Here is a 10,404-nt window from a genome sequence, read left to right as displayed (position 1 = left end):
CTGTTCAGGGGCACTGGTCTTTGTGTATCCAACCTGTCCCACTTTAGCCCTTCTCCCCTTGGGTTCCCTGCCCCTAGACCTGCTCCTCAGACAAGGAAGCACTGTCAAAGTCACTCTCTGAGGACTCAGGGATTCTGTGTCACCTATTACTTTTAAACAGTAACAGTGCTTCTCCCACATGCCTATTGCACCTATTTCAAAGAAAGCAAGTTTTCCTCTGGTGGAAAATTGTTTGGTCTCAAGATTTATTTAAGAAAACTTTATATAAACTAAGCTGAATTTATCAAGCAAAAAAATATAGGCTTTGCAGCAGGACTTATCACGTGTCCTCCAAACAATCAGAGTTATAATCTAATAGTACTTACCACTTGAAAAGACCTTTGCACTATTTCATTTAATTCTTGCCATTAATTTTTAATTACAAGAATTATGTGACAACTGATTAGCTCCATTTTACACATCAGAAAAGATCAAAGACATGGGAAGAGATCGAATAGCTTGCCAGTGGTGAATGAAAGAGCTAGTTAGTTAAGGAGCCCAGATGCAAATCAGAAATAAGCCAATTCAAAACTGCATTAGCTTCCACACTGTGGGAGAGCCCCTGGAAACCTAGAACGTTCATGTCTGTCTTCCCAGGAACCCATTCTTGAGGTGAGTCCCTCACTTGGAGAGAACTCCTGGCTCCCCTTTCCCCTAGGGTTCACTATGGTGTTGGAGCAGTGAACACCTCCCAGCTCCATTTCCCACACCCAGGTCTGAGTCACTGGTGGAGCCTTCTCAGGCGATTACTGGCAGCAGTGAGCTGTGTCTCCCTCCCCAGACTCCTGACCCGTTGCTCCTCCTGGGGAAGGTTTTGAATTAGTTCAGAGCATCACGGAGAAAACTAGGAGCTGCAGTACCTTCTGGGAGGTTCTCAAGGTGAGCAGGGTTCTGCAGGACCTGCTCTCCAGGGAGCCCTTGGCTCTTTCTATGGCCCATGCTGGCTCACTCTCCCAGGTGGGGTTGGAGCCGGGGAGGAGGTGAGGGAAAGGGCCACAGGCAGCTATAGGCCAAACACCAGATGGTGCCTTGCTCAGTCCCAGAACATTTAAGGATGTGAGGATTCCTCATGCCTTCAGGGCATGAATTGTTAGTAATGGAATCTCAGAGGAAATAAATAGCAATTACTCTGATTTAATGCTACCCTGTGGACATTATTAAATTCGGCATTGCCCACTTGATTGTTGTTGAATGTACCTCTTAGAGCAGGAGGAGTGGGCATTTCTCCCAGCACGGATGGAACCTTGTGTATAGGATGAGAGAGGAAGGGGAAGCTGAAAAAAAGCTCTTGGGGAAAAAAGCTGCGCAGATCGATCTGGGAAGTGCTGATGTGTTGGGGAGGGGTGCCTCATGGGTCCAACCTCTGGGGAGCAGTTCTCTGCCAGTGTGCTAGGCCCTGGGCATACACCAGATCACACTTCTGGAATGCAGACAGACCTTGTAGGTGCAGCGAGGCCAGTGTCTCCTTTTATCCATGAGGAGTCTCTGGCCCCTGGAAGTCTTTCCCAAGGTCACCCCACTAGTAAGCAGAAGAATGATAGCTAGAACCCAGCTTTCCAGACTTCCAGATTCATGATCTCTTTCTTGGACCTGGGCCCTGTGGAACCTTAGACAGAAGTGGGTTTTACAGTCACACACACACACCTGTGATGAATCAGTCACCAGCACTGTAACCTTGGTCTTTGCACCCCACTCTTTTTATCTGTAAAATGAAGCTAGTAGTACTATAGTGTGGTGAGGACTGCATAAGTGTTGTAGGTAAAATTTCTACATACTGGAGGTGCTTAACGAACGTTCCTCCTCCCGACACCATTTAGCCTCATCATTGTGTGTGGGCTCTGTGGGAAAGAGCTGGGAGCTGCTAAGGAAGATTCCCCTCAGCACTGACCCAGAGCAGAAAGATCCAGGCTCAGAACTCCTTCTCCAGCCTCACTCTGATGAAGCTGCATTCCTGTGCCCTGGCAGGAGGGGCACTGGCACCTCTTCACCATAGACCACAATATCAATGCCTGCCTTTTGCTTCCGCACCTTCTCCTGGGGGGGCTGGCCCTGGCTCCACCCCTGCCAAGTCCAGTGGTCACTGGATGCTGGAAGGGAGGCTTTTTCTCATTTTCCTTAAAAAAAATGTATATATGTGTATATAATATATACATATATGTACATTTGTAAATATAATACACACATGTACATGTATAAATATAATACATACATATATGTGTATATATATATATATAATGCATAATATATATGTGTGTGTTTGTGAAAGTGTTAGTTGCTCAGTCCTGTCCAACTCTTTGCAACCCCATGAACTGTATTTTACCAGGCTCCTCTGTCCATGGGATTTCCCAGGCAAGAATACTGGAGTGGGTAGCCATTCCCTTCTTTAGGGGATCTTCCCGAACCAGGGATCAAGCGAGGGTCTCCTGCATTGTAGGTGGTTTCTTTACCATCTGAGCTACCTTGGAAGCCCTTGTGTGTGTGAATATTTTTTTAATGTGAATAAAATATATAGGAGAAAAATGAATGTACTTTACTCACTCCCCACCAAAAATCTCTTCTAACCACTCCAGTGAAGGAAGGACAGTCAAGGCTCTGATCTATTGACCCAAAGATCCTGGACCATTCATCTCTGACTGGTTTACTGGCATATTAAGCCTGTAATAATAGTCGGTAATGGTTGTTACAGCAGTAATAGCAAGGGCTAGCAATTTGTGTTTTGTGCAGGGTTCTATGTTGGTGTGAGGTCGGGATTATTACTATCCTCCTGTTACAGAAGAGGAAACTGAGACTTAAACAAGTTCAGTAATTTTCTCATAGTTGCACAACCAGAGAGTGGCTGAGCTTGGATTTGAATTTAGACTTGGCTGATTCTGGAGGGAGCCCCTCTTGGTCATGGTGGTCTATACAACATACAATATATAGGAGAAAGTCTACTGTGATCCTGCCACCTTAGATCAGGCCCATCCTTCCCTACCCCAAGCCACCACCCCCTGTCCCTGCCCGCCCTCTGCACCGCCCCCAACAACTAACCCCTGGACTCAGATCTGAGGCAACTGAGCAGGCCTGGCAGAGTCAGCTGCCAGGAAGGACTTGTCTTCATTACTTTCACAGACTGTGACAGAAGCAAATAAAACATGAAGAGAAAGCTTCCCCCAAGTGGTTCCTCCAACCACTTGCCCTCCCTGAGTGGTTAGACTGGCTGTTTTAAATCCTTCGGTCACAGCATGAAGGTCATAAAACGGGAAAGCTGCAATTTCCTCCCTTCCACACCAGCTCTGGCAGCATAAGGAACTGATGGAGGATGGGGATTTGTAGCAGGTCCTGACTCCTCACTCAGCAGGCCTGGCAGGCGTCATAGGCTGTGCTGTAGTTGGGACTGAAATGGCATTTCCATCTCTGGGTTTAGAAAGTTGCGAAATGGTGCCTAAAAGGAAATTACCACCATCACTAGCATTTTGTAGAGTTTTGTCATTTCAGAGCATTTATGCTTTTTATCTTGTACCTGTGTCTCCTGTTTATTACCCAAGTTTCCTGAACCACAGTTTGTGAATCTTCTTGACCTTAACTATTGAAGCTTTCAGTAAAGGTTAAAGAGTTTATCAAGAAAGTTATTAAATTATTTTGACCCTTTTGCCCTTGAAGGAGCACTGAATTCGATTTGGAGCCTTATTTAGGAGTCAGAAGAATTAGATTTTGAGCCTTTATTTTTTTCATCTGTAAGAGGGAGGTAACACTGACTTTGCCTGTTGTACGTGGATAGTATGAGAATCAAATGAAATGCATGTAAATAGGTATTGGAAATTAGGTATTGGTATCCTAAAACTGTATAAAATAAATGGAAGTTATTACTATTTATAATGCATGTGTTTAGCTTCATAATCATGCAGTATACATTTCTCACTGTCTGATCCTGAAATCTATCTCTCCTTATTTTTCAGTGTATTCAATTAACTTTTATTCATTATTTAGTACATAAGGCTTTTTAAAAAAGACTTTTATTTTTAGGGCAATTTTAAATTTACAAAAAAATTGAGAGGAATGTCCATGTACTTTTCACCCTGACATGTATATTGCTTCTCACATTATCATTACTCATCAGAATGGTGTGTGTATATATATATATAGTTGTACCGAGGATTAACCTGTGTTCACTATTGGTGTTATACATTCAGTGGTTTTAGACAAATGTATGATGACATGAAGCCATCATTATTAAATCAAACAGAGTGTTTTCACTGCTCTAAAAATCCTTTGTGCCTTGCCTTGTTATCTCTCCTTGCTCTCCTGAACCCTTGTCAACCAATGATATTTTCATTGTCTCCATAGTTTTGCCTTTTCCAGACTGTCATCATTAAAATCATACAGTGTGTAACCTTTTCAGGTTGGTTTCTTTCACTTAGTTATATGCATTTACGTTTCCTCCGTGTCTGCTTATGGTTTGATAGTTTATATCTTTTTTGCACTGAATGATATTTCATTGACTGGATGTACCACAGTTTGTTTATCCATTCATCTACTGAAGGAATCTTGAGTGTTTCCAGGCTTTGGCCATTATGAATTAAACTGCTGTAAACATCCACATGAAGGTTTTGTTTTTGGGTGTGTGTGTGAACATAAGTTTTTAACTCCTTTGTAAACCTAGACAGCATATTAAAAAGCAGAGACATTACTTTGCCAACAAAGGTCCGTCTAGTCAAGGCTATGGTTTTTCAAGTGGTCACGTATGGATGTGAGAGTTGGACTGTGAAGAAAGCTGAGTGCCAAAGAATTGATGGTTTTGAACTGCGGTGTTGGAGAAGACTCTTGAGAGTCCCTTGGACTGCAAGGAGATCCAACCAGTCCGTCTTAAAGGAGATCAGTCCTGGGTGTTCACTGGAAGGACTGATGTTGAAGCTGAAACTCCAGTACTTTGGCCACCTGATGTGAAGAGCTGACTCATGTGAAAAGACCCTGATGCTGGGAAAGATTGAGGGCAGGAGGAGAAGGGGATGACAGAGGATGAGATGGTTGGATGGCATCACCGACTCAACAGACATGGGTTTGGGTGGACTCCGGCAGTTGGTGATGGACAGGGAAGTCTGAAGTGCTGCAGTTCATGGGGTCGCAAAGAGTCGGACACGACTGAGTGACTGAACTGAACTGACTGAAATACCAGGAAGTGTGGATTGCTAGGTGGTATAGTAAGAGTATGTTTACTTTTGTAAGAAACTGCCCATCATTCTTATAAAGTGGCTGTACCATTTTGCATTCTCGCCAGCAATTCCTGTTACTCGACATCCTCACCAGCATTTGGTGTTGTTAGTTCTGGATTTTGCCTATTCTCACAGGTGCATGCTGGCATCTCCTTGTTGTTTTAACTTGCATTTCTTTGATGACAGGAATGTGGAGCATTTTTTCATGTGCGCCTTTGCCATCTGTAAATCTTCTTTGACAAGGTATCTGCTTAAAGTATTTGGCCCACTTTAAATCAAGTTGCTTTCTTATCATTGAATGTTAAGAGTTTTTTGTATAGTCTAGATAACAGTCCTTTATCATATATGTCTTTGGGAAACATTTTCTCCCAGTGTGGGTCTTTTCATTCTGTTGATGTTGTCTTTTGCAGAGCAGAAGTTTTTAATTTTAGACTTTTAGCAGAAGTCTAGCTTATTTCTTTCAAGTATTCTGTCTTTGGTGTTGTATCTAAGTTATCAACATATCCAAGGTTATTTAGGTTTGAGCCCATGTTATCTTAGAGTTTTGTGCTTTACATTAAGGTCTATGATCCATTTAAATTAATTTTTCGGAAAGGTATAAGGTCTATACCTAGATTCACTTTTTGCATGTGGATGTCCCGTTGTTTCAGTATCAGTTGTTGAAGAGACTATTTTCACTCCTGTATTATCTTTGCTCCTTTGTCAAATATCAATTAACTATATTTATGTAGGACTATTTCAGGGCTCTCTATTCTATTGATCTATTTGTTTATCCTTTCAGCATTAACATACTGTCTTGTTTACCGTAGCTTTACAGTCAGTTCTGAGATTGGAGTAGTTGCTGTATTCAGTATTATATTGGTTAATCTGGGTCTTTTGTCTCTCCGTATAAATTTGTTGGTATCCATAAAATAACTTGCTGGGATTTTGACTGGGACTTCATTGAATCTATAGATCAACTAGGAATAACTAATATCTCAACAATATTATCTTTCTATCCATGAACATGGGATATCTCTCCATTTATTTAATTATTTTCTTATTTCTTTATTCTGTTTCTGATATCCTATAGCAATAATGTTCAGCTAGCAATGAATCATATATTGTTACATGATATCTTAAATATTATTTTTAGCTCTTATTATACATCATTTTATGTAATAATAATACATTCTTTTCCAATTATATTATAAGTGCCACCTGGGTAGAAAATTAACTTTAAAAGGTTAGGTACTCTTTTTAGTGTCACATGTGGCTCACCCAGGTAAGGATTATTTAAGAGTGGCGGCTTTGCTGAGCTTTCTTCTCTTGGCACTACTGTCTTCACTGCAAATGTCAGAGGGGTCAGTTTCAGATATTTCTTTATTTTATTTTTTAAAAATTTATTTATTTTAATTGGAGGCTAATTACTTTCCAATATTGTGGTGGTTTTTGCCATACATTGACACGAAGACAGCAAAAGAGACACAGATGTAGAGAACAGACTTCTGGACTCTGTGGGAGAAGGCGAGGGTGGGATGATTTGAGAGAATAGCATTGAAACATGTATATTACCATATGTGAAACAGAGGACCAGTCCACGTTCAATGTATGAAACAGGGCATTCCAAGCCAGTGCACTGGGACAACCCAGAGGGATGGGATGGGGAGGAAAGTGGGAGGGGGTTTGGGACGGGGCCCCAGTGTTCATTGCAGCACTGTTTACAATAGCCTAGAAGTCCATTGGCAGATGAATGGATAAGGAAGTTGTGGTACATATATACAGTGGAATATTACTTAGCTATAAAAAAAGAATGCATTTGAATCAGTTTTAATGAGGTGGATGAAACTGGAGCCTATTATACAGAGTGAAGTAAGTCAGAGAGAAAAACACCAATACAGTATATTAACACATATACATGGAATTTAGAAAGATGGTAGCAACAACCCTGTATGCAAGACAGTAATTTCAGATATTCCTTAACATCATCTCCTCAAGCTCTTTTATACTGACTTCAAAGTTATAAGAAGATGAGTTGATAGGAGCTGATCACTGCATGGGAAATAGATAGGGAAACAGTGGAAACAGCATCAGACTTTATTTTTGGGGGCTCCAAAATCACTGCAGATGGTGACTGCAGCCATGAAATTAAAAGACGCTTACTCCTTGGAAGAAAAGCTATGACCAACCTAGATAGCATATTCAAAAGCAGAGACATTACTTTGCCAACTAAGGTCTGTCTAGTCAAGGCTATGGTTTTTCCAGTAGTCACGTATGGACATGAGAGTTGGACTGTGAAGAAAGCTGAGCGCAGAAGAATTGATGCTTTTGAACTGTGGTGTTGGAGAAGACTTTTGAGAGTCCCTTGGACTGCAAGGAGATCCAAGCAGTCCATTCTGAAGAAGATCAGTCCGGGGTGTTCTTTGGAAGGAATGATACTTAGGCTGAAACTCCAGTACTTTGGCTACCTCATGCGAAGAGTTGACTCATTGGAAAAGACTCTGATGCTGGGAGGGATTGAGGGCAGGAGGAAAAGGGGACGACAGAGGATGAGATGGCTGGATGGCCTCACTGACTCGATGGATGTGAGTCTGAGTGAACTCTGGGAGTTGGTGATGGACAGGGAGGCCTGGCGTGCTGCGATTCATGGGGTCGCAAAGAGTCAGACACGACTGAGCGACTGAACTGATCTGAACTGAGCTTACATTAGAGAATGAACCATGGAGAATTTATTAAGTAGTAAATTTAAGAATATGGTGAATATACATGTTGTGTATCCCTAAACATGCAATTATTAAGTTAAAAAAAAAAGAGTAGTATGTTTCTGGTTCTGATATTTACTAAAACAACGCCCTCCACCCCCCACCCCCCACCCCCATGCTCTGTAGAGTACTAGTGAAATCCTGAGCCAGGAGTGATTAGGAAGTATTTTTCTGGTGGATTCTAGTATGGGGCCTCTATCTCTGTTCTCTTTTGGGTGTCATATTGATCCAGGTAACCACGATGGTGTGATCACTCACCTAGGGCCAGACATCCTGGAGTGCAAAGTCAAGTGGGCCTTAGGAAGCATCACTATGAACAAAAGTGATGGAGGTGATGGAATTCCAGCTGGGCAATTTCAAATCCTAAAAGATGATGGTGTTAAAGTACTGCACTCAGTATGCCAGAAAATTAGGAAAAGTCAGCAGTGGCCACAGGACTGGAAAAGGTCAGTTTTCATTCCAATCCCAAAGAAAGGCAATGCCAAAGAATGTTCAAACTACTGCACAATTGTACTCATCTCGCACACTAGCAAAGTAATTCTTAAAAACATTCTCCAAGCTAGGCTTCAACAATATGTGAACCAAGAACTTCCAAATGTTATACATATTCTTATATCCACTCTTTTAGATTCTATTCCCGTATAGGTCATTACAGAGTATTGAAGAGGTCTCCGTGTTATACAGTAGGTTCTTATTAGTTATCTGTTTTATATATAGCAGTGTGTATATGTCAGTCCCAATTTCTCAATTTATTCCTCTCACCCCTTTTCCCCTTGGTAACTGTAAGTTTCTATGTCTGTGACCCTGTTTCTATATTGTAAATATGTTTATTTGTAGGGCTCTGCTTCTTAAGAAGAAAATGAATTCAGGGCTGGATGATGCTACCCTCATTTTCTCCCATTTCTTATGTTTTTTTTCTGTGTGCTGTCAAGGATTTCCTCTTCATCCGCTGAAGCAGGCTGAGTGTTTGTTGTTTAGCAACTTCAATTCCGCTGTGCATCTTGCATGTAAAACTTCCTTCATAAATTTTGTCAATGTGGTTCTTAGCTTAGTTTGATGACTTCTATTTTACGGTGTGTCCATACAGAGCTGACATTGGGCAAACTATAAAGGCCACTACATTGGTCCTTGTGCCCTTCTACCTTCCCTTTCTCTGTCCTTTACCTTGGAAGGCAGTGGGGGCAGGAGGAAGGACACACTTCCAGGTGTCCAGTGACCTCCTGCTGCCTCCCCAGATAATAGTTTGGGATTTAGGACAGTTTTCCTTGTAAATCTGTTCTCAGCTAGCTGTCACAGAGAGGGCATCCTCACGGATGTGGGCTCTATGTAAAACCATGTGACTTGTAGGAGAAAAGGGCAAAGGACCTGAGTAATGCATCATTATGTCCCAACTTATTAAGAAGAATAAATGACTTCTGTACTCTGACAGAAGATAGGATGGAAGGAGCCAGAGCAAGATCAAAGTCAGAAAGGAATATATTCTGAGAAGGAAGACAGGGATCAAAATGAGTGTTAAGGATCCCAGGAATGAGATAAAAGATCCTTCTGTCTCCCCCCTTCTCCCTCCCAACATGAGGAGGGAGATAGAAGCAGTTCTTTTGGAGCTGTGTATATTCGCAACTGTGGGGTATATACCCCAAAAGATGATGCTGAAATGTCTGAAAAAGCAGAGACTCTGATCAATTCCAGTATTACTTTATGAGGTAAAATGAGGAAAAAGTCATTTTGGACTTCATTTTTTTTTAATGTATTGTTTTATTTTTTAAAAAAGTATACGAAAACACCAAGAATCATCTAACAGAAATGAATGTACTGGCTAACCTCAGAATTATGAAGTATTACTGTTTTGAAATATTTGCTCTAGACATTTATTGGCAAAGTAAACTTTCCTTAGCTCAAGTAAAATTCCTTTTAAATCCCCACCTCAGTTGTGTCCCCCCGCTTTCTCCACACAGACCACCATGGTTTTGAATTTGGGAGAGTTCTTGCAATCTCTAGACTCGACAGTGATCAATAAAAAACAGCTGATCTTGAAGACAAGGAAATAACAGAAAACTCTGTGTGTGTGTGGCAGGGGGCGGGGGTAGGATATAGTCCTAGGTACAAATAGCCAAGGCTGGGAATCCTGGTACCATCCCTAGATCTAGGGAAGCAAAGGTCATAGAAAATCAGATGTAAATCCAGGGCTCTGAAGCACTGATTTAAAAGACTGGGAGAATCCAAAAATTATAATTGTGAGGATTCGACTACAAATGAACCCGATAAGGAAGAAAATGGGAAACAAACTTTAGAAATAGTGTGGTTGTCACAGTAGCCCTCTTTGGGTTCAGTTTTCCAAGGGCACATCAAGAGATGTGCAAGGAAGTGCTCTAGCCAATGTTAGCAGATTTGTTACAAGAACGTCACGATTCCAAACTGCTGAAGGAAATGAA

The sequence above is a fragment of the Capricornis sumatraensis genome, chromosome 2, assembly GCF_032405125.1.
Source record: "Capricornis sumatraensis isolate serow.1 chromosome 2, serow.2, whole genome shotgun sequence".
NCBI classification, from domain to species: Eukaryota; Metazoa; Chordata; class Mammalia; order Artiodactyla; family Bovidae; genus Capricornis; species Capricornis sumatraensis.
This window is presented reverse-complemented; position numbering follows the sequence as displayed.